The sequence below is a fragment of the Copidosoma floridanum genome, unplaced genomic scaffold (assembly GCF_036245765.1).
Source record: "Copidosoma floridanum isolate Cflo_tuat_1 unplaced genomic scaffold, Cflo_Japanese_pri ptg000030l, whole genome shotgun sequence".
Classification (NCBI taxonomy): domain Eukaryota; kingdom Metazoa; phylum Arthropoda; class Insecta; order Hymenoptera; family Encyrtidae; genus Copidosoma; species Copidosoma floridanum.
The window spans coordinates 39,280,142-39,298,656 of NW_028321907.1; positions in this window are offsets into that span (position 1 = coordinate 39,280,142).

The window sequence follows — 18,515 nt, forward strand, 5'->3', positions numbered from 1 at the left end:
ATAATAAAATAATAATATAAATTATTATGAAGACAATGATAATAATAACGATAATGATGATAATGAAGATAACAATGATAATGATGATAATGATAATAACGATAATGATGATGATTATAATAATGATAATAATCATGATCATGATGATGCTACAAATGATAATGATGATACTAATAATTATAATAATAATGATGATTATGATAATGATGATGATGATGATGATGATGATGATAATGATGATGATGATGATGATGATGATGATGATAATGATAAAAGCGATTATGATAACGACGATACTCATAATTATGATAATGCTAAAAATGATAATGATAATACTAATAATAATGATAAAAACAATGATTATGATGATAATGATGATGATGATGATAATTATATTAATAATAGAAATAATGATGATTATTATTGTGATGATGACAATCATGATTACAATAATAATAATAGTGATAATAACGATGATGATAGTGAAAATAATGATAATAATGTTAATGATAATATGTATTATAATAATAACAATTTTATTATGATGATAATAATGACAATTATGATGATGATGATAGTAATAATAATAACGATAATGATAATAAAACAAATAATTATGTTAATGATTAGAATAATGATAAAAATAATGATAAGAATGATCCTAATAATAATAATTATAATAATAATGATGTTGATAATAAGAAAATTGCTGCTAATGATGATAATAATAATAATCATAATGATAATAACAATAAAAAAAATAATAATTAGGATAATAATGATTATTAGGTTAACATTAAAAATGATGATGATGATAATAATGATGATAATAGTGATGATAATAATGGTTGTACCAAAAATAATGATGATAAACATAAGAATCTCGATTACTATGATGATAAAAATAATAATAATAATACTTATTATGATAATTACAAAAATAATGATGTTGATAATAATGATTATGATAATACTAATGATAAAGACAATGTGATAATACTGATATTAATAAAGACGATAATGATGATGATTGTTATGATAATGATCATGATCATAATTACAGAAATGATAATGATGATTATTAAGATGATGATAATGATGATAATGATAATCATGATAATGATTATCATGATTATAATTATAACAATAATGATGATAATAATAATCAAAATAATTTTAATGATTATAATGATGATAATTGTGATAATAATGATAATGATAATGATAAAAACGACAATAATGATGGTAATGTTAACGACGATAATGATGTTGATGTTAATGACGATGATGATAATAAAAATAATAAAGAAATAAAAACTTTTATGGTAAAGAAAATGATAGTAAGGATAGTGATGATGATTATGTTAATAATAAAAAAGATGATGATGACCATGACGATTATAATGATGATGTTGATAATTAGGATCTTCATAATAATAATGATACCAACGATAAAATTGATGTTCGTGATAGTAATTATGCTGATAATATCGATAATAATAATTATAAAGATGATTAGGATGAGAATAATTTTGTTGCAATTAATAATGTTTATTATAATGATGATAATAATATAATAATGATAATAATTATAAAAATGATTATAATACTAATGATATAAATAATAATGATAATAATCATAATAATAATGATCACGATGATGATAATTATAATGATAATGATGATACCTATAATAATAATCATATCAATATTAATGTTGATAATAATAAGAATGCTGATCGTAATGATGATGATGATAAGCATAATGATGATCATAATGATGTCAATGATGATGATGATGATAATAAGGTTAATAATAATGATGACGATTTTAATTATAATAATAATAGAGATAGTGACGATAACAATGATTATGATATTGACGATGTTGATGAGGGTTATGATAATAGTGATGTGTATGGTTATAATATATGTAATAAAAAGGATGAATAATATGATAGTAATGATAAATATAATGATGTTGATAAAAGTCATAATTTTAATAATAATAATATTAATACTTCCGAAGATGATAATAAAAATAATGATAATCATGATGATTATAATGCTCATCATATTGAAGACACAAATAAAACTGATTATGATGATAATAAAAATGATTATGATGATGATAATGAAAATGATATTAATGATGATGATAAAGATCATGATAATGGTGATATTGATAATAATGATAATCATAATAATAATAGTTATGATAATAATCAGAATAAAAATTATTTTTACGATATCAATCGTGATCATGATAATGCTGATAATAATAATTATGCAGAATATAATAATAATGATGATAATAATGATAATGATGATGATGATGATGATGATGATGATGATAATAATTATGATGATAATGCTAATAATAGTCATAATGATGAGGATAGTAATGATGATGATGAAGAAGATGATTATGATGATGATGATGATGATGATGATGATGATCATGATGATCATGATATTGTTGATGTAAATGATAGTGACGATGATGATGATAATAATAATTATAATAATAATGTTAATAATGATAATGATCATGTTAATTATACTAATTATGATCAAAATTGTGTTGATAATGATGAAATTTATCTTAAAAGTAATGCGTAAAATAACGATAAAGGCTAGAATATAAATAATATTAGAGGTAAAAGTAATTAGAATGATGTTAATTGTAATGACAATAATGATAGAGAAAATAAAAATAATGATAGTAGTAATGATAGTAATAGTAAGGATAATAATAATAATGTTTATGATAAAAGTAGAAATAATAATAATATTTGATGATAATGATAATGATGGTAATGATAATGATGATAATGATGATAATAACGATTATGATGATAATCATGATCATAATAATGCTAAAAATGATAATGATACTAATAACAATGATAATAATAATATTTATGATGATAATGATGATGATGATGATGATAATGATGATGATAATGATGATGATGATGATGATGATGATGATGATGATGATGATGATGATATTAATAAAAATTATGATGATGATGATGATGATGAGGATGATGGTTATGATGACAGTAATACTGATGATAGAAATAATGATGATGATGGTCGTAATAATTATTTCAATGATGATTATTATTGTGGTGATTATAATAATATTAATGTCAATGATAATATTATAAAAAATGATGACAACAATGATAGTAATAACAAATATAATGATGTTCATATTATGATAATGATTATTATAATGATGTTGGTATTTACATTAATCATAGTTCTTATGACAATGATAATTATGAGAATGATTTTAATGATAAAAATAATAATTATAGAAAGATAATAATGATAACCATAATTATATTAATAATTATCATTATAATGTTGATACTTGTATTGATTATTATCAAAATGATAATGTTGATGATATCTATAATGCTAATTATACTTACGATAGTGATGAGAATAGTTATGATAGGAATAAAGATGATAACAATGATGGTAATCAAAATAATAATAATCATAATAGTGATAATATTAATCAAGATAATACTAATGATTTTGATGGAAACTATAATGATAACGATAACAATGATAATTAACACAGTAACGATTGTAATAATTTTTAAGATGTTAATGATAATAATTATAATAAAAATAACGATAATAATAATTATTATGATGAAAGTCATTATAAAAATGATGATGTTAATTATGATGATGATGATGATGGTGATGATAATGATGATGATTATAATAAAAATAATAATGATAAAAATAATAATTTTGATTATTATGATTATATTAATAATAATAATATTACTTATTATGATAATTATAAAAATATCGATGTTGATGATAATAATAATGCTAATACTTATTATGAAGATGATAATAATAATAACATTGATAATGACGATGATGATAATAATGATCATTATCATAATGATCATGATTATATATTTAATAAAAATAATGATGATAATTAAGATAATTATTATGATGATTATGATAATTATAATAATAATAATAATGATGATAATGATAATAATAATAATAATAAAAATGATAATTAAAATATTAAAAATAATTACAATGATAATAATAATGACAATTGTGATAATTATGTTAATGATAATAATAAAAATAATAATGATGATGTTAATGTTTAAGACGATAATGATGTTAAAGATTATAATGATAATAAAAATTATTATATAATAAAAATAGTAATGATAGAGAAAATAATGGTGAAGATAATGATGATTATTATGTTGATAATAAAAATGTTGATAACGATTATGATAATAATAATGATGATAATGATAATGTTGATGATAATTATAATAATAAGTATAATGATAAATATAATGCTGATGATAGTCTTGATGATAATTATAGTAATGATAATGATGATAACAATGATAATGATAATAATGATGATAATGATGGTTCTAATAATAGTAATAATAATAGAAATAATAATTGTTATAAAAAGGATAATAATAATAATGATAATTATAAAAATATAAATAAAATGTAAATAATAATAATAAAAATTCTAGTGATTATAATAATAATGATTGTTATAATATTAATACTTGCAATGATGATTATGACAATATTGATGTTAAAGATAATTTTAATGCATATAATATTGATGATAATGATGAAAATAATAAAAATGATGATGATGATAATGATGATGATAATGATGATAATAATGATGATGATGATGATGATGATTATAAACGATGATAATAATCATGATGATAATGATGATGATAACGATTACAATGATGATAATAATCCTGATAATTATAAAGATAATAATGACAATTTTGACCATAATAATAATAATAATAATAATTATAATAATGATAATGATGATGATGATAATAATGATGATCAAGATGATGATAATGATGATAATGATTATGATAATGATGATGATAATGATGACGATTATGGTGATTATAATAATAAAGATGGAGATAATGATTTTGTTGATGAAAATAATGATGATAATAATGATGATGATGATGATGATAATGATAATAATGATAATGATGATAATGATGATAAAAATGATAATAATGACGATGATAATATTGATAATAATAAAAGAATAATACAAAGGATATTGATGATGATTAGGTTAACAATAAAAATGATGATGATGATAATGATAATGATAATGCCGATAATAATAATGGTTATATTGATAATTATAATAAAAATAAAAATGTTGATTTTTATGGTGATAATGATAATATTAATGATACTTATCATTATAATTATAAAAAAAATGATGTTAATAATAATAATGATGCTAATACTTATAATGATGATGATAAAAATAATCATATCGATAATAATGCTAATGATGATAATGATGTTAATTATAATCACAAAGACAATTACTTTGATAATGATAATGATGATGATCATGATAATTATGATAGTCATAATTATGATGATGATGATTAAAATGATGATGATATTTATGATGATGATAATAAAAAGAATGATAATGATAATGATGAAACTGATGATGTTAGTAAAAATAATGAGGAAAATACTACTTCTTATGATAATTATAATAAAAATGATTTTAATAAAAATAATAATGTCGATGATTATGATGATGATAATTTTAATGATAATGATTATGATAATTATAATGATAATGATGATTATTATAATGATAATAATAAAAATGATGATTATAAAAATGATGGTAATGATGATGATGATGACGATAATGATAATGATAATAATAATAATGATAACGATAATAGTGATAGTAATAATGATGATGATGATGATAATAATTATGAGATGATAATGATGACAACAATAGTAATAAAAATAATGTTGTTGATAATAATGACAATCGTACTTATAGACAATGATAATAATAATGAAAATGATATTAATAATGATGAAAATGACGATGGTAATAATGGTGATGATAATAATTATATTGTGCATTTTTGATAATAGTATTTATAATAATAATGACAGTCATAATTATAATGATAATATTAATGATGATAAGAAAAATCGAAAAATGTTAATGATAATAATAATAATTATGATTAAGGCTATTGTATTAAATATACGGAAAAAAAATGATAATAATAATGGTTTTAATAAAAATGCCGAAGATGATGACAAAATGGATAATAATAATAATGATAAAGAGATAATCAGAGGATAAAAATAATAAATATAATAAAAATATTTATGATTATGATGTAAGTGTACAAATGATAATAATGATGATTATTATAGTAATGATAATGACAATGATAATAGTGACGATATAAATTATAGTAATGATGAGAATAATGACGATAATGATGGAGATGATAATAATAATGATGCTGATTATCATTATGATGTTGATGTTAATAATAATGATAATTGTCATAATGATGATAATTATGATAGTAACAAAAACAAATATTATGTCAATGATAATGATAATAATAATTATAATCATCATGACGATGATAATGATAATGGCTTTTATAATGATAATTAAAATAAAACTTATGTTAATGATCATAATAATAATGGTGATAATGATGTTTATGATGATCGTGATTCTGATTATTATGATAATGATAATGATGATGATAATGAACATGATGTTAATATTAATATTTACGATGATAATTATAATAATAATATTTAAGATTATACTGATAATGATGATCATAATGATGATTAGGATAATAATTATGTTAAAAATAATTATATTACCGAGATGAATTGATGATGAAAATGATGACAATGATTATAAAAACGATGATGATTATAATGAGCTTAATGATGATGATGATAGTGGTCATGTTAATTTTACTAATAATAATCATAACTATTAAAATAATGATGATTAAAATCTTACTTATAATGATGATTATGATAATGATGATGTTAATAATCATGATAACGCTAATAATATTGATGATAATAATTATGTTACCAAAAAATCATAATGATAATGACAATCATGCTGATAACTATATTAACAGGGTAATGATGATGACAATAATGTTAGTAATAAAACTAAAGGAAATAGTAATAATAAAGATAATAAAGATACTGCTTATAATAATGATAAAAATGATGACGATTATTACAATGATACTTATACTTATTATAATCATGCTGCTGTAAATCATAATAATGATAATAACCATAGTAATCGTAATAAAGATAATTTTAATAAAAACAAAAATGTCGAGTATGATGATAATAATGATAATGATGTTGATAAAAATAATAATAATGACGATGAAAATGATGATGATAATCACAATGACGATGTCCATCATGATAATTGGAGTAACAATGATGTTAATAATAATTTTAAAGATAATGATGTTAATTCTGATAGTGATAATAATATAAGTGATAATGATAATAAGATTTAAAATAATAATAATTATAATAATGATGATGATGATAATAATGATAAAAATGTCGATGATGATGATAATGAAAATAATGATAATTATGATGATGATGATGATACTAATGATAATAATAAAAAAAAATAATAAGGATAATGATGATGATTATGTTAAAGATCAAAATAATAATAATGACAATAATGAACGTAAAAATGATGACGATGATGATAATGCGGGTAATGTTGATAGTGATGACACTTATAACAATAATGATGGTGATTATTATAATGATAGTAGTCATGATAAAAATAATGATGTCAGTTATGATGATAATGATAATGATGATTATAATAATACTTCTAATAATAACTATGATAATAATAATGCTGCTGATAATAATAACGCTGATGATGACAATAATTATAATAATGACAAAAGAGATTAAGATAATAATTTAAATTACAACGATTTTTATTGTATTCAAGATTAAAAAAATATACATTACAACGGTAACAAAGATAATGACGATAAAATTAATAAAAATAATAAAGATGAGAACATTAATAATAATAAAGATGATAATGATGATGTTGATGTTATTAATAATATTGATAATGATGATGATGATGATGATAGTAAAAATAATAATATTAAAAATTATACTGATGATGATGATTATGATGATGATAATGATAATAATAATAAGAATGATAATAACAATAACAAAAATGATATAGTTAATGATGATTTTTATTTTAATAATAAAAATAATAATGATTGCATTAATAATCATTAAAAAAATGACGATGATAATCATAAAAATAATAATAAGAATATTAATGATGATGATAGTCATGTTTATTATACTAGTTATTATAATAATCGTGGTCATAATGATGATATTAATAATAATAATTATGATCATAATGTTAATTATATTAATTAAGATAATTATAATTGTGAAGACGATAATGGTACTGATGTTATACCTTATAAAACTTTTAAAAAAAATTATGATAGTAATAATGTTGATGAGAATAGTAATGGTAATAATAATAATGATGACTATTATAGCATTTATAATAATGATAATAATAATGATGATGATGATAATGACGATAATAATAACCATAGTTATAATCATTACGATGATAATGATGATATCGATGATAATAATAATGATAATGATCACGATGATAATAATGATAAAAATAATAATAACAATAATAATAGTTAATATGATTTTTATAATAATAATTAAAATAATAATGATGTTAATATTGATAATAATGCCAATAATATTCGTAATTATGATTATGATACTAAAAATGATAATAATTATAATGGAAATAATAATGATGATAAGGATGATAATGATAATGATAATGGCGATAATTATAATTATTAACATGATAATAGTATTAATGATGATGAAAATATTAATAATGAAGATGATAATAAGGATGATCATGTTGATTATACTAAAAATAATAAAAATTGTGGTAATAATGATGATAATAATGATGATGATGGTTTCAATGGTGTTGATGGTAATGGTAATAATAACTTAAATAAAAAAAATGATAATGATAATAATAATAACAATAAAAATAATGATAACGATAATGATTGTAATATTAAATAGAATCATAATAATATTGACAATTATGATATTGATACTCATAATGATGATTATGACAATAATGATGTTTATAATAATTACAATGCTGATTATATGGATGATTAATATGAGAATGATAATAATAATAATAATAATGATAGAAATGATGATAATAATGATGATAATAATAATGATTATAAGATTAATGTTTATAATGTTGATAATCATGTTAATTATACTAATTATGACAATAATTGTGGTTATAATAATAAAATTAATTATAATAATAATGCGTCAAATGACGATGGAGACTATAATATGAAAAATATTAATGGAGTAAGTAATTAGAATGATGTTAATAGTAATGACAATAATAAGAGTAAAAATAATAATAATGATGATGATAAAGGTAATAACAGTTAAGATAATACTGATAATTATGTTAATAATAAAAAAGACGATGATAATCATGTACAATGAAAATGATAATAATGATTATGATGAAAAGGATAATGATGATGATGAAGATGATGATAATGATATTAATGAGGACGATGGTAATAAAGATAATGATGATCATAATAATAATGACAGTAATAATTACAATAGTAATGAAGATAATGATGAAATTAATAATTATGATATTGATGATGTTAATGATGGTTATAATGATGTCAATGTTAATGGTAATAATAATTGTGATAAAAAGGATGATTGTAATAATAATAATATAAAAAAAAAGGGTGATGTCGATAATGATAATGATAATAATAATTATTACAATTTTAATAATAATGATGATATTGATACTTCTGATGATAATGATAAAAATGATGATGATGATGATAATGATGATGATGACGATGATGATAATGATGACAATGATAATAAAAAAGATGATGATGAAGATAATGATGATGATGACGATGATGATAATGATGATGATGATAAAAATGTTGATGATGATGATAATGATGATGATGTCGATGATGATGATGATGATGATCGTGATAATGATGATGATGATGATAATGATGATGATGATCATAATAATGATAATGATAGTAATGATGATAATAATTATAATAATAATGATGATCACGATGATTCTAACGATAATGATGATATTGATGCTGATAATGGTCAAGATGACGATGGTGAGAATGATAATGATAGTAATAATAATAATAATGATAATAATGATGGTTATAACGATGTTGATGTTTATTGTAATAATAATTGTGATAAAAAGAATGGTAATAATAATAATAACAATAATAATTGAAATAATAATGTTGATAATGACAGTAATAATAATGATATTTATATTAATAATGACAATGATGATATTGATACTTATAATAATAATTATGACGATGATGATGGTAATAATAATTATAATGCTGATCAAATGGACAATAATTATGAGAATGATAATAATGATAATGATAAAGATAATGAAAATGGTTATAGCGATAATAATAATGATAAAGATCCCAATAATGATGGTGATAATTATAATGATGTTAATGATGATGATAGTCATGTGAATCGTATTAACAAGAATAATAATAATTGTGGTGATAATGATAATATTAATTATAATAATGATGCTTAAGATGACGATAAAGGCTATAATATGAATTATTTTAAAGGTAAAAGTAATAAGGATGATGTTGAAAATGATGACAATGATAATAAAAAAAAAAATAATAATGATGATGATAAAGATAGTTATAATAATGATAATGTCAAAAATCAAAATGATGATGATATTGATACATAATGATAATGATAATGACTTTGATGAAGATGATGATGATGATAATAATAATGATGATGACGATGATGATCATGATGATGATAATAACGATAATGATGATAATAATAATGATAATGATAATGATGACGACGATGATTATGATGATAATGATGATAATGATGATGATGACGATGACGATGATAATGATTATGATGATGATAATGATAATGATGGTCAAAATATGATGTTAACGATGATGATGGTCATGTTAATTATACCAATCATAATATTACTTGTGGTGATAACAATGATATTTATAATAATAATGTTAAAAAATGAAATAATGATAATAATACTGACGATGCTTATGTTGTTAATCATAATTATGATGATAATAATAGTGATTATAATAATGATAATAATAATAATAATAATAATGATAGTAATTAAAGTGATAATGATAATTACCATGACGATCAAAATTATTGTATGCAAAATGAAAATAGCATAAATGACAATGGAAACGAAGATAATGACGATACAATGAATAAAAATAATTCAAAATGGTAATAATGATAAGGATAATAAAAATGATTAACATTATGACGATAATGATGATCATGATGACGTTAATTTTAATTGTAATAATTATAGTTATGATTATACTGATAATGGTGATAATGGGGATAATGATGATGATGATAATTATCATAGTGATGCTTATGCCGATGGTAATTATAGTGCTTGTGATGACGATAAAGGCTATAATATAATTAATATTAAAGGTGATAGTAATTATGATGACGATGATTATAATGACAATGATAATGATAAAAATGATAATAAAAAATATGTAAAAAACATGATGTAATTAAAGATAATAATTATGAGGATAATAATACTGATCATTTTAATGAGAAAATGATAATGATAACGATATCGATGATGATGACAATCATATCTATAATTTTAATTATAATAATAACGATGAGGATAATGATAGTGATAATGATGATGATAATGATGATAGTAGTAAAGATGATGATGATAAGCATAATACTTTAAATGTTATTTATGATATAAATGATGATGATAAGAATAATATTGGTGATGACAATGATGATGATAATGATTATAATAATGATGTTACGATAATTATAATAATGATAATCATGATAATGATGATGTTGCTGATAACGATAATGATAATGATGATCATGATGATAATAATTATGATGATAATAAATATGATTATTAAAATGATGATGATAATAATTATTATGATGTTGATGTTAACGGTAATGATAATTGTGATGATAATGATGTTTATGATAATAATAATAATGATTAATATTATGATGTCAATGATGATAATAATTTTTTATGTTTATCAGAATGATAATGATAATTATAATAACGATTTTAATAATGATGGTTATAAGATTATAATCTTAATGATTTTTTAAATGCTGATCATATTGATGATAATGATGATAATAATAATGTTAATTTTAATAATGATGATGATAATCATGACGATACTGATAATGAAGATGATAAAATTAATACTTGTAATGATGATTATGATATTACTAATGTTAATAGAAACAATAATGCTGATGGTAATGATGATGACGATTATATTGATGATGTTGATAATAATGATGATAATGATGATGATGATAATAATAATAATATTTATGCTGATAATGATGGTTATATTAATTATATTAATATTGATAATCATTCTCTAGAAGATGATGATGTTAATAATTATTATGTTGATAATGATGATGATGATGATAATGATGATGATTATAATATTAAAGACAATAATTATAATAATGATAATGATGATGATAATGAGGATGACAATCATAATGATGATGATGATGATGATGATGATGATGATGATGTTGTCGATAATAAATATGATAATAATAATGATGTTGATGACGATAATGATTATTATAATGATGATAAAATTGACGATGATAATGATGATGATGATGATAATGATGATAGTAATGATGATGATGATGATGATTATGATGATGATGATGATAATGATGATAATGATGATAATTCTGACAATAAAGATAATTCCGAAGATGATTATGCTGATGATAGTGATAATAATGATGATGACGATGATGATGATGATGATGATGATGATGATAATTATGATGATGATGATGATTATGATTATGATAATGATGATAAAGATTATAATCATGATGAAGATAATAACAATGATAATAATAATGTTTATAGTGATGATGATGATAATAATAAAATTTATAATAATTGTGGTTATGATTATGATGTTGTTGATGATAATGATAATGAAAGGTGAGAGCATGGTAGCTTAGTTGGGGATGTGTTTCTGCAACTAATTGCATGATCCTACAAACGATTAAAGTCGTTTTCTGGAGATAGGGACAGGGGCGCCCATTAGTGTGCTTAGATATTCAGGTTTGGCACTTTTCCCGTCCGTCGAGACGATGGCACGTACGAATCCAATCTTTAACTTGCGAAGGAACATTTGGTATCTTTTGTCGTAAGATTGCGTACGTTTACGTTTAGTCTTTTGAGGTCTTTAGTAGTGTGGACCAGGTGGGTTAGGAAGTCCTTTGAGAACCACAGTATATCATCTACATAGGCTTTGCAGAAGACGTTGATGTATCCAGTGAGAACTTCTTGGGTGATAAACCTGATGAACGTTTCTGGTGCTTCTTTTAGATCAAAAGTCTTGACCTGAAACTGATAGCATTCTCCTGATGGTATGCTAAAGGATGTGTAGATTTTGGATTCTGCTTCCATGAGAATTTGCCAATATCCAGAGTCGAGGTCCGTCTTTGCATAGATCGTGGCCTCCCCAAGATCTTTCAGTGAGTCTTGCATTTTTTTGAATGGGTTAGGCTACATGTTCTGTAATCGAGTTGAGTCGCCTGATGTCAATGCAGAACCGGAATTTATCATCCTTCTTCTTAGCCATTACGATTGGTGAGTTGTATGGGGATGTGCTTGGCTTAATAATTCTGGCACGCAGCATTTTGCAGACCTGTTAGTCAATTTGCCTCCTATTCCTTTAAGTAGTTGAAGTTTGGAAGTCGGAGTGGTTGTTGGGTCGTCACCCTTGTGCTGTGTGCTATACTTTTAGTCTGTGGTAGTATGCCCCCTAAACGGGCGAAGACCTTAGCATGTTCCTGTATGATGTTGCCGAAGGTATCTAAATACTATTTATAATATTCGTGATTAAGATGTATGTTAGAGATAACAGGTATGGAGTGTTGTAGTGGTTGTCTAGAAAATGGTGCTGTAAGCCTGACGTTGTGTCCAAAATAGAGCACTGCCCGTTTGAAGTCGATAATAGCATCCTCTTGTTTGAGCCAATTTAAGCCAAAAATAAGATAGTTTCTTAGCTCTAAGGCTATCAGGACCTCTATCTCAAACTGCTTTTCCAGAATACGACAATTAATTTTTGTCTCTCTAGTGATGGTCATTTTAGAGCCGTGGGCTGCGAAATTTGCCACGTGTTTGTTTGCTTGTACAGTAGTCCTTGGAGAAACGTGTTTTTTTGCTAATATAGTTGTGATTTGTAGCCGTATCTAATACAGCTAGAAGATGACAATGATAATAATTATCATGATAATGATCACAATAATGATCATTATAATGATTTCAATGTTAATGATAAGGATGATAATAATAATAATGATAATAATAATAATACTTATAATGATAATACTGGTAATAATAATGTTAATAATGATAAGAATGCTAATAATATTGATGATGATGATGATGATGATGACGATGATGAATATGATGATGATGATGATGATGATGATGATGATGATGATGATGATGATGATGATAATGAGAATGATGATGATGATGATGATGATAATGACAATGATGATGATAATAATAATGATAAGAATGATGATGCTAATTATGATAATGACAATGATTACGATAATAATCATAATAATGATGATAATGATGATAATTATCGTATGCGGGATGATAAAGATATGACTAATAACGGTGACAAAGGAAATGATAATAAAACTTATACTGATAAGAAAAATAAAAATAATAAAAACAATAAAGATGATTACGATAATGTTGAAAATTATAATAAAAATGGCGTGGATAATAATAATAGTAATGTAAAAAATAATATTAGTATTATTAATTGTGGTGATGAAAACAATATTATTAAAAATAATTATAAACATCAAAACAATACTCTTAATAATGATAATAATGCTGATTATAAAAATAATAATAATAATAATAATAATAATAACAATTATGATTATGATTATTATAGTCATAATAAAAATAATAATAAGGTTCATTATGATGGTAATTATAATGATGATGGTGATAATGATAATCATAATAATAATCATACTAATAATAATAAATATAATAATGATAATGATATTGATAGTAATAATAATGATAATAATGACGATAGTAAAAATGGTGATTATAATAATAATACTGTTAATTATAGTTATAATAATACTGATGTTGTTGATATTAATAATGCCGTTGATAATGATAATAATGACAACGATAAAAATGATGATAATAATGATGGTGATGATGATGATGATGATGATGTAAATGTTAGTGATGGTAATAATAATGATGATAATAATAATCATTAAAATGTTGTGAATAATGGTGATAGTCATGTTAATTATACTAATAATGATAATCATTCTGTAGATGATGATAATATAAAAAATAATATTGATAATTATATTGTTAATGACAATAATGATAATAATCCTGATACTGAAAACAATATTATTAATGATAATAAGGTTAATAAACATAAAGATATTGACGATAATTATGATGATGATTATATTGATGATAATAATGATTTGCATGATGTTAACGTTTTTGATAATGATAATTGTTAAAATAATAATAATTATAATCATAATAATGCTAAATATAATGGTGTCAATGATAATGATGAAAAAGATAATAATTAAATTAATAGTGATTATCATGATATTGACTTTTATAATGATAATTATGAAAACAATAATGTTAATGGAAATTTTAATGCTGATCATATTTATAATAATAAATAAAATGATAATGTTAATAATAATACTAATAATTATAATAATAATAATAATAATAATAATAATAATAATAATTATCATGACGATAATGATAATAAAAAAGATCATAATGATACTTTAATGATAAGTATGATAAGACTGATGTTTATCATAGTAAAAATGTTACTGATAATTTTAACGCTAATCATATTGATGATTATGATGATAATAATGATGTCAATGATAATAATAATAATAATTATTATTATAACGATAATGATAATAAAGATGATAATAATGATATTAATAATGATAATTATCATGATACTAATATTGATGATACTAATATAGCTAATAATGATGATGATGATGATCATAAGAACAATGTTAATATTAATGATGGTAATGATGATGATGATAATGAGACAAAAATAATGATTTTAATGATAATAATGGTCATGTTTACTGATAATGGAAATAATTATAGTGATAATAATGATATGAATAATAATAATAATGAAAGAATAAATAATGATAATAATGCAAATGGTGATAATGATGTTATTTTTTAATTGTAGAGACGGTAATAATAATAATAATAATTATAATGATGATAATGATTATTATTATAGTAATAATAATTATAATGATGATGATAATAATAATGATAATAATAATGGTAATGATGATGATAATAATGATGGTGATGACGATAATTATGATGTTGATATTAATGATTGAATTGATAATCAGGATAATGTTGATGAAATAGATAATAATAATGATGATAATGGTCATGTATACTAATAATAATATTAATTGTGGTGATAATATTAATACTAGTGTTAATCATAGTTAAAGAAAAAATAGTGATAATAATGCTAACGATAATTATAATGTTAATTATAATAATAATAATAATAATAATAATAATGATAATTATAATAATGATGATAAAAATTATAATAATGATAAAGATAATGACGTTGATGATAATGATGATGATGATGATGATGATGATGATGATGAAGATGATGATGATGATGATGATGATAATGATTATGATTATGTTTATGATGATGATTACAATAATAGTGATTATGATAATCATGATTTTGATGTTCATAATAATGATATTGATGATGATATTGATGACAATAATAATAATGATACTAAAAATAATAATTATGATGAGAATGATAATGATAATCATGATAATTACAATGATAGTAGTAGATAGTAGTATTAATAAAAATAATATAGTCAAAAATAATACTAATGATTAAGATGATAACGATAATGTTGGTGTTGACAATTATTTTAATATTTATTATTATACTAATAACAATAATTATCATGATAATGATGATGATAAGAATAATGATAATGATGCTGATGCTGAATAAAATAATAATGCTTCTGATAACAATAAAATCTATCAGATCGATAAATTTAAAGTTGATAGTAATTATAATTTTGTTGATTATTATGACAATTTCGATGATAAAAATGATGATGAAAATGTTCATAAAGATAATAACAATAACGATAATTATGAAGATTATTTCAATAGAAAAAATTATAATGATGACGATAATATGATAACGATATTAATGATGACGATGATGATAATAATAACGATAATAATAATGATGACGATGACGATAATAATTATAATGATGTAGATGATAATGCAAATGATGATTAAAAATAATAATCATGATGATGATGATGATCATGGTTATAATAATGATATCGACGATAATAAGATAATAATAATGATAATAAATAAAATGATGATAATTAAAATGATAGTGATGCTAATAATCATGATGATGGCAAAACTGATGATAATAATAATAATTATTATATTAATAATGTTAATGATAAAAATAGTCATGTTATTTATACTCATAATTAAAATAATTATGGTAATCATGCTGATATTAATGATACAAATAATAATAATGAAAATGATGATGATAATGATAATGTTAATAATTATGATAATCATGATGATAAAAATAATTGTTCGAAGGAAAATATTAATGATTTAGGTGATTAAAATGAGAATAATACTAATGATAATTTTAATTAAACAATTGATTATAATGACAATGATAATAATAATAATAATAATAATAATTACAATCATAATAATGATGACGATAAAAATTATAATAATGATATGGATAATAACGTTAATGATAATGATCATAATAATAATAATGATGATTACATTTATGTTAATGTTAATAAAAATAATAGTTGTCATAATAATGATAATCATAATAGAAATAATATTAATAATAATAATTATCATAATGTCAAAATGAAAATTATAATGAAAATAATGATATTAATACTTTTAACAATGTTAACAAAAATGATAAAACTAAGATTACTTATCACGCTAATTATGTTAAAAAGTTAATAAGAATAATGTTTATGATAATGATAATTATAGAGATTATACTGATGATGATGATAATGATGATGATTATGATGATGATGATGATGATGATGATGATGATGATGATGATAATGACAATTTAGATGTTTATAATAATAATATTGATAATGATAATAATGATACTAAAAATAATAATCATGAT